Below are 15,275 nucleotides of genomic sequence, written 5' to 3'. Positions count from 1 at the left end.
CTCTGTCTCTGAGATTCTATTCGGCACCAGTGCAGAGTGGCTGAGTTTGGCATCATAAATACTTCTACAGGGCTGATTTCAAGCTACCAACAGGAGGTCACTGAATGCAGAGTCGAAGCACCAGCACGCCCAGCACCAAGCCCAGGTAACTGTTTTCAGGGTCTCAAAGCCGAGAGCTGCCAGGGAGCCATTTCTGGGAGCAGACAGAAGGGCAGCCCTTGCGGGTTTAGAGCAGAGCCTCCAACGGGGCAGCAATGCTAGTGGGGAGCAGTGGGGCAGCCCCATGAGAATCCAGGCCCCCACACAGCCTCCAGGGCAGTGGGGGGCGGGGAGTGGGCAAGGAGACCAAACCCAGCAGGAGAAAGGGCATTCTTTCCGAGCTGAGACAGGCTCACTCAGTCTGGATAAGAGAAATGGGACAGGCACAAGTGAAACAATCAGAATGTTCTCAGGTTGAAGGAAAACACCCCTCTTTCATTTCCCTTCTTAGGGTGTTCACCCTGAGATGACCTTGGCAGGAAGAAGGACATTTAGGTGAGAGTCTCCAGGGCTCACCCAGCTGTCATGTCACTGGACTTACATTCCACAAGGTCGTTCTCCCACTTGAGGGCTTGGTATGAGGCTGAGCCCAGTGCAAGACACACGTGGGCTCCTGTTATAGCCGATAAAGCTTGTGTGAGGGTGGGCAGAGTACATCATGAGAAACTCTGGGTTGGATGAAGCACAAGCTGGAATCAGGATTGCTGGGAGAAATATCAATAACTTCAGATATGCAGATGACACCACCCTTATGGCAGAAAGTGAAGAAGAACTAAAGAGCCTTTTAATGAAAGTGAAAGAGGAGAGTGAAAAAGTTGGGTTAAAGCTCAACATTCAGAAAACTAAGATCATGGTATCCGGTCCCATCATTTCATGGGAAATAGATGGAGAAACAGTGGAAACAATGGCAGACTTTATTTTTGGGGGCTCCAAAATCACTGTGGATGATGACTGCAGCCATGAAATTAAAAGACGCTTACTCCTTGGAAGGAAAGTTATGACCAAGAATATTAGACAGAATATTAAAATGCAGAGACATTACTTTGCCAACAAAGGTCTGTCTAGTCAAGGCTATGGTTTTTCCAGTGGTCATGTATGGATGTGAGAACTGGACCATAAAGAAAGCTGAGCACCGAAGAATTGATGCTTTTGAACTGTGGTGCTGGAGAAGACTCTTGAGTCCCTTGGACTGCAAGGAGATCCAACCAGTCCATCCTAAAGGAGATCAGTCCTGGGTGTTCATTGGAAGGACTGATGCTGAAGCTGAAACTCCAATACTTTGGCCACCTCATGCGAAGAGCTGACTCATTTGAAAAGACCCTGATGCTGGGAAAGATTGAAAGGGACGACAGAGGATGAGATGGTTGGATGGCATCACTGACTCAATGGACATGGGTTTGGGTGGACTCCGGGAGTTGGCGATGGACAGGGAGGCCTGGCGTGCTGCGGTCCATGGGGTCCCAAAGAGTCGGACACGACTGAGCTGAACTGAAGGCGGGTAAGACAACCAGGACGCACTGCTGGCTCTCCTGGCACTCCAGCTGGTTCTCAGGGGCTCTGTACCTGTTTCCAGTGCAGACTAGGGGGGCACCTGCCCCACAGCCTGGCCCAGAAGCTGGCTCTGCTCTCAGCGTTGTCCTTCTGTTAGTTCAGTCCCTCGCCCAGCCGCGTCGGGGCTCCCTGGCGGCACGCAGGCTCTTCACTGCATCACGCGGGGTCTTGTGTTGGGGCACACGGACTCCCCAGTCATGTCACGCAGGGTCCAGAGCACTTGGGCTTCAGTAGTTGCGGCGCACAGGCTCAACCGCTTCTCGGCAGGTGGGATCTGAGTTCCCCGACCAGGGGTCGCACCCGTGCCTCCTGCATCGCAGGCAGATTCTCAGCCACTGGGCCGCCAGGGAAGTCCCCTCAGCGGTGTTCTTGTGCAGTAATCCCCCACCCCTGCTGGGGTGATTTTTCCCACGAGCAAAGCTGATACATGTATGTTCCTTTCTGCTTAAAAACCCTTCCCTGGGTCGGGTTGACTCTCTTTTGCACAAGACACAGGCTTTTCCTGATCTGGCATCTACTCATCAGCTGTATCTGCCTCCCCACTCCTGGTAACTTCACTTTATCTAAGTTGCCTTTCCCAAAGAAGCCATGTTTGCTTGATTTTAGGTCTTAATAGTTGTTTTTCCTGAATTTTTACTCTTTTCCTAGCTCTGTGTCTCTTCCCATGCCAGGAATCTTGAGTCACATTGATAGGTTTATTATTAAGCCCCCAGGTTTGGGGTTTGTTCTTTTTACTACCTTTTATTGTGGCAAAATACATGTAATATAAAATGTGCCATTTGAGCCATTTTTAAGTGTAGAATTTGGTGGCATTAGTGACAGTCACAAATTATACAACCATCACCACTACTTCCATAATTTTTCATCACCTTAAACAGAAACTCTGAGCCTATTAAGCAATAACTCCCCACTCTCTACTTCACCCAATCTCCACTAACATCTAATGTCTAATTTACTCTGTCTCCAGGAGTTTGCCTATTCTAAGTATTTTCTACAAACGCAATTATACAATAATTGTCCTTTTGTATCTGGCATCTTCCACTTAGCTTATTTTCAAGGTTCATCCATGTTGTGGCATGTGTCAGAAATCTGTTCTTTTTGTGGCTGAATAATATTCCACTGTATGAATATACCACATTTTGTTTATCCATTCATATGTTAATACACATCTGGGTTGTTTCCACCTTTGGGTTATTGTGAATAATTCTGCTCTGAACGTTGGTTAACACATCACATGTTTTTGCCTTCACAGAGTCAGATCTTATTACTGAGGTAGAACTGGCTAAGTGCCATCTGTCTTACAGAATCATCTACAAGGGAAAATGATGGAACAGGAGTTCAAGCTCAAACCCTCTAGCCTGTGTCCAGGGATGCTTCCGCTGTGCCCACTGGATTGCAGACTTTCTCAGATGGACTATCACGTGGAAGGGGGAGCACTGAAGGTAGCAGAGCCTGAAGAGGTTACTTAGGAGGCTCCAGTAACCCTGCAGTTAGAGGTAGGGCTCCACCCAAGGAAGATAAAAATGGGTCCACATTTGATGCCCATAGATGTCCACACGCAGTCATTCTCAGAAAGTAAAATGGTGTGGAGACCGCTGTGGGTATGTGGATATTAACTGGTTGGGAGGAGAGTGGAAAAGAATGGAAGATAAGGTAAAGAAAAAAAAAAAAAAGACTTTTTTTAAGGGACTTCCCTGACAATCCAGTAATTAAGAGTCTGTGCCAATGCAGCGGGCATGAGTTCAATCCCTGGTGGGGGAACTAAGATTCTGCATGCCGCTCGGTACAGTCAAAAGGTAAAAAATAAATAAATAAATAAAAACTACGAATGGGATATAAATGGAAAGAAGGGAGATTAGAGTAAGTGGTCATTTGAATACTCAGCAGAGCTTTAGTTCAAGCTACCAAATCACTGCCATATAATAAATGTGGTCCAATAAAGACAGAGTGGAATAGATGCCAATATGCAATCTTATTTCACATGCTTTTACATGACCTGAATACAAACAAGGATATACAATGGGTCATGTGTTGAACGCCATGATCTAGCCTAAGTTTGGTCAAACCCAGCCCATTGCTATTAACCTGCTTCCTAAGAAATAATCACTGAGAGCCTCTTTGATTTTCTCCCCCTGACCCAAAGCCTTGAGGCCTCATACTGAATTTTGTCAGCATTTATGAGAAGTTGCAAGGCAATGGCACCCCACTCCAGTAGTCTTGCCTGGAAAATACCACAGACGGAGGAGCCTGGTAGGCTGCAGTCCATGGGGTCTCGAAGAGTCAGACACAACTGAGTGACTTCACTTTCACTTTTCACTTTCATGCATTGGAGAAGGACATGGTAACCCACTCCAGTGTTCTTGCCTGGAGAATCCCAGCGACGGGGGAGCCTGGTGGACTGCCGTCTATGGGGTCGCACAGAGTCGGACACGACTGAAGTGATTTAGCAGCAGCAGCAAGACACTCCAATTTGTACACTCAGAAATCCCTTTATGACCCTAATCCTGGGCCACTGCCAGGCAAAATTAGGAAGCAAACAGCCAGGTGTCTTTCCCTTCCAGGCCCCAGGTGCTAACAACAGATATGAATCATCAAGGACAGGATTTTAGGCATGAGTAGGGAAGAAATTTCTTGAGTGTGGGAACCCTGTGGGCGTTCCTCAAATCACACCCTCAAGACACACCACATACTCAGCTTGGCTGAAGGGCTAGTCCTGCCTGGACAGATCCTCTCAAGACTGAGACACTCTGACAGGAAGTGGGCTTTGAAAGAACATCCCACCTCCTGGAGTTGAGCATAACTGGGAACACTAGGCTACCTTGATGCAGTCCAAGTAAAAAGGGTTTGAGATGATATGGCTTAAGGAAGGAAGCAAAAAAGGAACCTTGGGGAATAAGCCTATACGTTAATTTTGTTTTCCCTTCAATTTCATATACCTAGAGAGCAAAACCACAGCAAGTTCTAAGGCAGACTGTATGGAGCCACTAGGAGGTCACTAGGTTGCTCCTGGGAGCCCTCGTGTGTTCCTAGCTCCTGCTCCATATCCAGGTCCACACTCAGTACACATCAGTACACAGCTACTGAAGAATTCACCTAGACAGGGACGCTCCTACACATTCACGCCCTATCAGCCTTAAGCAAAAGTCTTAAGGAGCACAAGATGTGCCTTTTACTTCTGACTACCCCTCCTTTCTCTCTGCAGGGCTTCTATCTCCCTTTCTCAGCTACTGACTCATCATCTCTTACAGCTTCTCCATTTCCTTCCACATAAAACTGCCCTTATCTGTTTACTGACAGGAGCTTATGCACTGATTTATACTAAGGTGTGAATGACTGAAAATGGCTTACTATCCTGCTTTTTGCAAGAGTGGTTACATTCTTCAAAGTAATAATTTCACTCGTGATAGATTTGATACAATAGTTTTTTAAATTCAAGAAATGGAGAAAGATACACCACATTAATACTAATCAAGAGAAAACTATACATTCTTTTTAAGATTATTTTTCCATTATACATTGAGTATAATTCCCCGTGCTATGCAGTAGATCCTTGTTACCTATTTTAAGTACAGTAGTTAATGTTAATCTCAAACTCCTAAATTATCCCTCCCTCCCTTTCCCCTTTGGTACCATAAATTTGTTTTCTAAGTCCATGAGTTTATTTCTGTTTTGTTCTCTTGTATCATTTTTTTTAGATTCACATATAAGCAGCATCATACAATATTTGTCTTTGTCTGACTTACTTCACTTAGTGTGATAATCTTTTGCTGCAAATGGCATTATTTCATTCTTTTTATGACTGAGTAGACTTCCATTATGTATATATATACCACATCTTCTTTACCCATTCATCTGTTGAAGGACACAGGTTGCTTCCTTGTCATACCTTAACAAATAAAAAAAAAAAAGAGAGAAACCAAAGTATGCTCTCAAACCACAGTGGAAATAAACTAGAAATCAATAACAAAAAGATTGCTGAAAAATTCTAAAATATTTGGAGACTAAACAATGTACTTTTAAATACCACATGGGTCAAGGAAGTCTCAAGAGAAGATTTTAAAAATTTAAACTAATTGAAAACACAACTTATCAAAATCTATCATATACAGAGAAAGCAGTGCATAAAGGGAAATTTATAGCATTTAATACATTTACTACAAAAGAAGAAAGATCTAAAGCCAGTAGTCTAAGCTTATACTGTGCATGGCTGTGTGCTCGGTAACCTCAGTCATGTCCAACTCTTTACGGCCCCAGGGACTGTGGCCCACCAGGCTTCTCTGTCCATGGGATTCTCCAGGCAAGAATACTGGAGTGGGTTGCCATGCCCTCCTCCAAGGGATCTTCGCAACCCAGGGATCAAACCCATATCTCTTAAGTTTCCTGCATTGAGAGGCAGATTGCAGTTAGAATAGAAATAAATGAAATTGAAAGCAGGATAGCAACAGAGAAAATCAGCAAACCCAAAAGCCGATTCTTTGAAAAGATCGATAAAATGGATACACCCCTGGCCAAGCTAATAAAGAGAAAAAGAGAGAAATTACCAATATCAGAAATGAAAGCAGGGCTATCACAACACCTCCCATGGATGTTGTGAGTAATAAAGGAATATAATGATCAAACCTATACCTACAAATTTGATAACTTAGATGAAATGGGTCAATTCCTTGAAGATACAAGTCTTTTTTCTCCGAAACTCTTTTTCTACCAAGAGAATATATAATCTGTACAGGCTTTTCTCTATTAAAGAAAGTAAGTGGATCAATAATTAATAACCTTCTTAAACTGAAAGCATTAGGCCCAGATGGTTTCACTGATGACTTTTAACAAACATTTAAGGGAGAAATTGTATCGATTCCCTTAGCATCTTTCCCAGAAAAGAGAGGCACTGGAACACTTCCTAACTGATTCCATGAGGACAGCACTATCTCAGTACCAAAACCAGACAAAGACTTCACAAGAAAAGAAAACAAAACTAGTATCTCCCATGAACCCAGAAGCAAAAACCTTTAAAGAATTATTAGTAAGTTGAAGCCAACACTATATGAAAAGAATTTTATACCATTCTTTCATAATGGTATAAATAACACCAAGTGGAATTTATCCTGGGTATACAAGGTTTGTTCAAAACTCTAGCCTTGCATACCCTCCAAAATCAATGAATGGAAGGAACCCAGCATATCAATCTAGAGAAGAAAAATCATATGAACATACTAAGATACAGCAAAGGTACTTTTTACAAAATCCAACCCCCATTCATGGTATATTTTATACAAAATTAATAATAACAATTCTTCATGAATAGATAATTGTCAAGAACACTAAGAATATTCCCCTTGCTAAAGTTTTAAAACATGTTATAAATGGACAATCACCCAAAGGGATGAGATTAAAACATCATGAGAATTTCTGCAGTGAAGATAGATTTTGACCAAAACATCATGCTGCCAGCCAGGCGCTGCCTTTCCTTTCAACCATCAGAATGCCCTTCAGGATCCAGACAGGCAAACATCAATTAGGAAAGAACCCTTTGCCCTTTGCTGTTGGCAAAGGAGGTGGTGATCCCAGAATGCCAAGCCTCTGCTCTCACCAGGATGACAGGGTCTGGGGTGACAGTCAGGAGACTGCAGCTCAAAGTGAACAGAATCGATTCCGTATTTAACCCCGTGTCTCCTTTGACATTTCTCTGGCAAAATTGGTCTTCAAAGCACAAGGATTTAGAAAATGAGAAGCATTTTCCAAAGACAAAGAAAGAGAAGAAGAAACCAAGAGCTATAAACAAGGGGAACAAAGAAGCTATGTCAGTATCCTTTCTGTGTCTAAGTGGCCTTTCACTCCTGGGTGTCAGGGTAACAAATCCACTCCACAAGCAAGGTCAATTATCCCCTCTTGTAGTGAAAGGGTGAAAGTCACACTCTGGCTAAAGCATGTCACTCACAGTATGATTCAAAACCCTTGCTTAGAAAAGTGGAAAGTTAAGCATTCAAATGCATTTACAATCCAGAATATCAGAGTTAGATGAACCCATAAAAATAAAAAATGTCATGTTCCATTTAATAAATGAAGACACTCTGGGCCAGAGAAGGTAATAATCTGGCCCTTGGGTACATTACAAGGTGGAGCAATACAGGACAATAGCTGCCAATAGATCAGGGCGTGATTCCCACACACCAAGAAGTCATTGCAGTCATTGTTTCTTCATCTGTAAAACAGGCATAATAGGAATCACTTCACAGGATTGCTGTTAAAATTAAGACTGAAACCTGAAGAGCACTGGCGCAGTTTTGCCACATAAGAATCCTCAATAAGCATTTTCCTTCTTTCTTTTGGATCTCAGGGTCAGAGCTAGAGCTCAGTCGGTGCTGGGCTCTGGAGTCGCAGTTCATTCCTGTTTCCTCTGGTCCCAGTGACAGCAAGAGGCAGAGTATTTGCAGGTATCAGGTGCAGGCTGGGGATGAAGAGACCCCTAGATGTGTTAGCATGTCTCTGTAGCTCTGCTCGCCAGCAAATGAGATATAGAATGGGGCTTAGTTTCTGCCTCTACCCTGGTAAGCTGTACATGAAAACCTAGATCTACCTGCAGCTCAGTTTTTCCATCAGAGAAACAGGGTGTGGGTCTGTTAGTTGCTCAGTCATGTCTGACTCTTTGTGACCTCATGGACTGTAGCCCATCAGGCTTCTCTGTCCATGGAGTTTTTCAGGCAAGAATACTAGAGTGAGTTGCCATTCCCTTCTCCAGGGGATCTTCCCTACCCAGGGGTTGAACCTGGGTCTCCCACCTTGCAGGCAGATTCTTTACCATCTGAGCCCCCAGTAACGGTCATTAAAAATGATATTATCTTTTGATATTGATATTTTGGAAGCCTCCCCAACTGCTCCATTCAATGAGCTTTCCTTAACCTGTATTTACATATTTATGCTGTAAGATCCAGAAGAGTGAGAGAGAGAGAGAATGTGTGTGTGTGTGTGTGTGTGTGTGTGTGTGTATAATTTGGGATAGTGGAGGGTGATGGGAATAGATGGGAACATGGTCCTATTCTCATATTTCCAACATGGAAAAATGATCAGGGTCAATAAAGACTTTGGTCAGCCTAGGTTGTCATACATACAAAGAAAAAGAGCCAGTAGATCAAGAAAAGAAGGCTGCATGGTCTTAGGAGAAGAGAATGTGGGCAGAGGAAGACAAAAAGGAAGGAAAGAATTAGTTCTCAATCGTATCCAGCTCTTTGCGACCCTATGGACTGTAGCCAGCCAGGCTCTTCTGTCCATGGAATTCCCCAGGTAAGAATACTGGAGTGGGTTGCCATTTCCTCCTGCAGGGAATCTTCCAGACCCAGGGACTGAACCCAGGTGTCCTGCATTGCAGGCAGTTTTTACCATCTGAGTCACCAGGGAAGCAGAGGAAGACAAACACAATAGCAATTTAAAAAACAGCACTAGGGGATTCTTCCTACAGCCCTGACCTCTGCCCAGAACTCTAGATGAAGACTTGAATGGTTTCACAGGCATCTCAAATGAACTTGCCCAGAAGAGAGCTCTTGACTCTACCTCTCCACATCCAGACCGGCTCCTCTTTCAAGGACCCCGTCTCAGAAAAGGGCAACACAATCCACTTGGTTACTTAAGCCAAAAATCTAGGGATGTTCCTGGGTCTCTTTCTTTCATCTTCCTCAGGGCCTTCGATGCTACATTTACAGTGCACCCTAATCCATTCTCTTCTCCACATCTCTACTTCTACAACTCCACCACCATCAAGTCTGGGCCACCATGAATTTCTGTTTTACCATTGTGGTGTCCACCCTGATCCCAGACTTGTTCCCTCTTCACAAACCCACCAGTGACCTTTTAAAAATATGTGTGTGCGTGTGTTAGTCACTCAGTCGTGTCCAACTCTTTCACAACCCTATGGACTGTAGCCCGTCAGGCTCTGTCCATGGGATTTCCCAGGCAAGAATTCTGGAGTGGGCTGCATGCCCTCCTCCAGGGGATCTTCCCAACCCAGGGATCAAATTTGCATTGCAGGCAAATTCTTTACCATCTGAGCCAATACAGACCAGATCAAATCATCCCTAAGCTTAAAGCTTTCTGATGATTTCCCACTGCATTTGGAAAAAAATTCCAAATTCCTTCTTTTGAGTCAGAAAAGCCTCAATGATCCCCCCTACCCTCCACTGTCTTTCCAACTCATCCCACACCTCTCTGTTCATTCACTGGGCTCAGGACAAGTTAGCCTTGTCTCTGTTCCTCAGATGTTCCAACGTTAGTCCTGGGCTGTGGACTTTGCACCAGCTGTGACTCTGCCTGCAATGTGTCCCCTCATATCTTGGCAGTATGGGGGCCTCTGGTACTCCGGGTGATGTCACCAGCTCAGACGACCCACGCCAGAAGCCCACCCATTCACTCGCTATTACGGTGACTTATTGTAATTCTCTGTGTAGCTCATGTTACTTGTTGATAGATTTCTTGTTTATTTCTTTGGTCCTGTCCTGCTCTGTGAGAAGAGAATCTCTGTGAGACAGCAGGGATCTTTCAATCCACCCTGTTTCCTGTTCTGGCATGTGGAAATCATGCAACAAATACTTGTTGTTTGAATCGAAAAAGGAATGAACTCCAGACCACCAAAAGTGAACTAAAGAGCCTTATCTTGGAGCAGCATTTATTTCAACTGAATCCCAAGACTGTTCCCACAAAAATCTGCTGATGTTCAGAAGCGTACCAACCAGGTCAAAGGGAATGAGGAGACACTGGGCAAGCCCAGCACAAAACTGTGAATCCTTTTCTAAAGGATCCCAATTGTCTGGACCTCCAAAGGCCTCAAGATCCCCTGGAGAAGGAAATGGCAACCCACTCCAGTATTCTTGCCTAAAGAATCCCATGAAAAAAGGAGCCTGGTGGGCTACAGTCCAAGGGGTCTCAAAGAGTCGGACACGACTGAGCGACTGAGCGACTAAACAGTAGCAATGACTCATGAATCACCACAAATTCCAGAGCAGAAAACAAGGCGTGCTCTCCTCCTCTCCCCCACGTTCTAATTTAGCTGCGTCTTCTTGGGCTCGTGCCAGGATGGCAGACGATGGGTGCTGTTAGCATATGATATGGGGAGACGTGCAAAGCAAGCAGACAGCCTGGCAGATGGAAGCACACTCACCTTGCAAGGGGAACAGATTTGGACCTTCCTGCTGCAGTTTCCTCTGCTGTGGGTATAGAAGATGAGCACATGCTCTGAGGAAGATGGTGGAGTTAGCAGTTTCTCTAGGACTCTTTTCTCTGGATTTCCCCCTCACCTTCCACCTCATAGGCAAGGAAAACTTAAGGTGCTAACACCCAGGCTTTAATTTCTACCCACTTAAGTCATTCTGGGCACGTAATACGTGCCTCTTTTCTTTCCCTTTTCTCTTCATCACTTTTTCATCCTCTTTTCCTCAGGTCAAACTGTGCCCTCCTCCCACTATGTCTTCCTTATCTTCCTATTTCTTTTTCTACCCCATCCCTCTCTCTTCCACTTATGTCTTTCCTCTTATCATGTGGGGAAAAAGATCCAACTATTTTCAACAATGTTCTGGATTATTTCATTTTTAAAAGGAATTTGGAAAAAGGCTAGATTTTGTTTTATGAAACACCTTTCCCATTTAGACACACATTTACGTGATCACCCGGAAATTGGCTTTTTAACTAGCTGTCACTCTAAAAGTTAAAAAGCAAGGCTTGTTGTAATTCTAGTATGGTGGGCTTGCTATTTTCCCCCTGGTAAAACAATTCCAGCAACGTTGTTATTAAGAACTGAAAAGATTTACCCAAAGTGAACGTCACATAAAATTGCCAGACGACCTCCATGGATAGACACAACAAAGTGCCTAGCGGTGGAAAAGCAGTTACAGGAGGCTTCCTTCATTGCTACCTTATGAGCCTCAGAGAGAAGAGCGGGAGCGGGTGAGCGTGGAGGGAGGAGGGCGAGGAGAAAGGGAAAGACTGGAGAAATGAAAGAGATGCGGGTGGAGACCAGGCTGGCGCTAGAGCAGCGCGCGGGATGCGGACCGGGCGGGGTGTAGGGAGGAGCGAAGGGCGCCCTCTGGTGGCAGCCGCTCCGCCTTTCCTGAGCGGTCCCAAACCGGCTCTCTAACCTTGCATACCACCTCAGCAAACCAGAGTCATGAGTTAATCCCTGTCTTCTCCACGTTCCAGAAGGACGGCTAGAAGCCAGGCGTTACAGCTCCACTTCACCCCCAGAAGCCCCTCGGCTATTTCTTACAGCTTTTTACTCTATTCTCCCTAAGAGAAAGTGCTGAGCGGGGGCGGGGTGGGGGGAGTGGAATTAACAACGTTCTCCACGTTACTACATTCCAGCAAGACTGGAGAGTCCTTAGAGAGTGATGTCTGGGCAACTACAGCTGACCCCACCTTTGATTCAGCTTTGCAGGGAGTTACTGTGGGATACTTGAGAAAATTCATCATAGGAACATGAAAAAATCATGCCGTTTAACCTGATTCTCAGTTCTCGATTCTTGAAAACTAGGGCTAATACTACCTACCACCCAGAGCTGTTTTGAAGGTTAAATGAGAGGCAGCGAGGGGCATACAGTAGGTGCTCAGTAATTGTTGGTTCCCACTCCCATCTCACATCACCTTATCCCATGTCCCTTAAAAAAGATGAGATGGTAAGTTCATTTCTTCCCACTGCTTGGCCTGCAATCAATATAAACTGCCCGTACATGGTTCCCTCTGGCATCTCTGTATCTGCGTATTTTACTAGGTTTCTGAGAGTTCGGTGCAGCTGCTTTGACTTGGGAGCGTTTTGACAACAGCCTCTAACACCATGGTTGTTTCTCACCTTCAGAACCATATCCTCCCTTGGTCCCTGAGGCTCCCATGGATGCTGTCCTTCTCCCATCCTGGGATGGATGTCAGTTTTGCACATTACATAGGAACAAGATGAATGCCCGGGAAACAACAACAATTTTACATTTGGACACTGTAGAATTCTGAGGAGGGAGGAACCTCCCTTTGCGCTTCTGTGTAGAGTGGTCTCATGGTTAGAGAAGGTGAATATCTGTGTTGGAACCTTCCACCTGAAGTGTATAATGCTGACCTTTGCCCCAGGCTTCTTCCCTTTCCTTGGGGTGTCATCTGGAGCTGGTCCAAGGAAGGTACTTTAAAATTAAGCTCCACAAATTCCACCTTATCTTCCAACTTAATTTTTAACTCCAAACAGATAAGCATGGCTCTTGGGTTTTTATTCTAGAGTTCTACCAAGAGATAAAGAGTTCCAAGAAAAAGGTACTTTGGGGGTTTGAAGCAGGGATAGTCATTAAGTCGTATGCGACTCTTTGCCACCCCATGGACTGTAGCCCACCAGGCTTCTCTGTCCATGGGATTTCCCAGGCAAGAATACTGGAGGGGGTTGCCATTTCCTTCTCCTGGGGTAATATGATAAATCAAGTTTCTAAAGTCTGAAAATGGAGACTCGTTCTTGCAAGAGATTTTCTATCAGTTGATTTTCTTTCTCTTCTTGAATGTTATACAGGCACAAAAGAACACTTTTGAGTAAGATTTACCATTTGAAAATTAATGCAGTGCCTAATTCTCTAAGTGTATCTCAAGATGTGTTTCAGATTTTTTAAATTACCATGATGGTAGCATTATGCCAGCAAAATACTGGAATATTAATATATCAAAATATCAAAACACCAGAAGGTGGGGTTGCAGTCTGTACTCTTTAAGGACAAAGATCCACTCTATCTAATGGTTGAGGAGTCTTGTATTGCTCCGATGACAAAGAATCAGACCCTTCCCTGTTCCCTCTGCCTCTTTCTCTCTGAAGCCCCCCGTTCGGATAGACCAGCAAGCTGCTGAAAGCAATCCTGTTCATGGCTTCAAATTCTGTTAAATAATTAGATTTCTTGCCTTTGTAGGTACCTTCCTCATCTAACGCAACATGCAATCTAAAACTGACACGAGGGGGCGCGATTGCCCTCCCGATGTCTGATTAGATGTGGGCAGGAAGCTATGCTCTCATTCACAGTTGAGGGCTCACAGTGGGTAAAATGAACTGTCACAGAGGAGTTTAAAAAAAGGAGCCAACAATTACCCATCGTGACTTTTTCTTTTGAGAAAAATGTCCAGTTCAGTAGCTTTTAAAATTAAGAACTAGGGAAATTAAACCTTCATTTAAAACTGAACATTGTTCAATATGTGACAATTATTAGTATTCACTTCTGTATTATACCCTATTTTCAGAAAAAAAAAAAAAAAAGATGGCATGGGGCAATAAGCCAAAGACAGAAGGAGAAAGAGAGAAGGTAGGAAAGAAGAAGGGCTTTCCAGATGGCGCTAGCGGTAAAGAACCTGCCTGCCAAAGCAGGGGACATAAGAGACAGGGATTTGATCCCTGGGTCAGGAACACGCCCTGGAGGAGGGCATGGCAACCCACTGCGGTATTCTTGCCTGGAGAATCCCATGGACAGAGGAGCCTGGCGGGCTACAGTCCGTGGGGCCACAGAGTCGGACATGACCGAGTGACTTAACACATGAGCGCATGAGAGAAGAAAAGGGAGAGACATGGATGGGGGAAGAGTCGTAACAGTACAAGAGGCAGAATCCTAAGGGGGCAGAGAGAGTGTCAGAGAAAGGAAAGCGGGGAGAAGTTTAGGATGATTGTTCTTCCTCTCAGTCCACTTTGACAATGTGAAAATAGACAAATTCTTGTATATTCAAGGGATCCATGAACCATCGGTTCAGAACTCCTGTTTTAATGGAGTTCCCTGGGGCCTAGTGGTTAGGATTCTGGGTTTTCACTGCCATATCCCAGGTTCAATCCCTGCTTAGGGAATTAAGGTCCCACAAACTAAATGGTGCAGCCAAAAAAAGAGCTCCTGGTTTAAACAAGACTGTTGTTGCTTAGTCACTCAGTTGTGTCTGACTCTTTTGTGACCCCATGCACTGTAGCCCACCAGGTTTCTCTCTCCACGGGATTTTCCAGGCAAAAATACGGGTGTGGGTTGCCATTTCCTTCTGGGGATCTTCCCAACCCAGGGATCAAACCCGAGTCTCCTGCTTGGCAGGTGGATTCTTTAGCACTGAGCCACCAGGGAAGCCTTTAAACAGACATACGGAGGAGCAAAAGCAAAGAGAAAGATGCCACAAGGCAGAACATGGAGAAATGGGCAAAAAGAGCGGCAAGGAAAGAAAGGAAGATGGGCATTCCCCTCGCCACCCTAGCTTCTCGCATCTAAACTTACGCCCCACGTTCAAAGGGAGCACCGTGGTCTTCAAACTTGATGATAGGAGCCATTCGAGAATGACATCAGATGGGAGCCACCCCCCTGAGCAGTGTTATCTTAGCAAATCATTCGCTTCTCAAGACCTAGTGAAGGGACTCCCACAGATGAAAACGGACATCTTTGAATTGATACAAGGTTAGCCCAGAAGCTGTCCAGGGGCCAGCAGGAGTCCTGGGTGCCATGGATGGAGAACGGGAGCCAAGGCTGCAGGAAGAGGAGATAAGGCTTCTCTCCTTTCCAGTCCCTGTGGGCTACAGAACCAGGGGCCAGGATGATGCGAACCTTCCTCTTCCAGGGAGGGAGGAACCTCCCCTTACGCCTCTGTACAGAGCCGCCTTATGATTAAAGAAGGTTGTTTATGTTGAAACCATCAACCAGAAGTGTTGGCTGTGGCTGGTCCAGGAAGGCACT

The 15,275-nt window shown here is 44.9% G+C and overlaps 1 long non-coding RNA gene across 1 annotated transcript; it reads right to left on the bottom strand.

Annotated features, from left to right (window-relative positions):
* Positions 1-7,783: 7,783 nt before the first annotated feature.
* On the bottom strand, positions 7,784-11,524 carry LOC122452883. The gene is made up of 3 exons (XR_006272876.1): positions 11,382-11,524; positions 10,736-10,809; positions 7,784-8,035 (listed from the first exon to the last, which is right to left on the bottom strand). It is a non-coding gene; the product is annotated as an uncharacterized LOC122452883 (long non-coding RNA).
* Between the last annotated feature and the right edge of the window lie 3,751 nt (positions 11,525-15,275).

The sequence above is a fragment of the Cervus canadensis genome, chromosome 14 (assembly GCF_019320065.1).
Source record: "Cervus canadensis isolate Bull #8, Minnesota chromosome 14, ASM1932006v1, whole genome shotgun sequence".
Lineage (NCBI taxonomy): Eukaryota > Metazoa > Chordata > Mammalia > Artiodactyla > Cervidae > Cervus > Cervus canadensis.
Note: the sequence above shows the minus strand (reverse complement) of the source record. Positions and strands in the feature narration are given on the sequence as shown.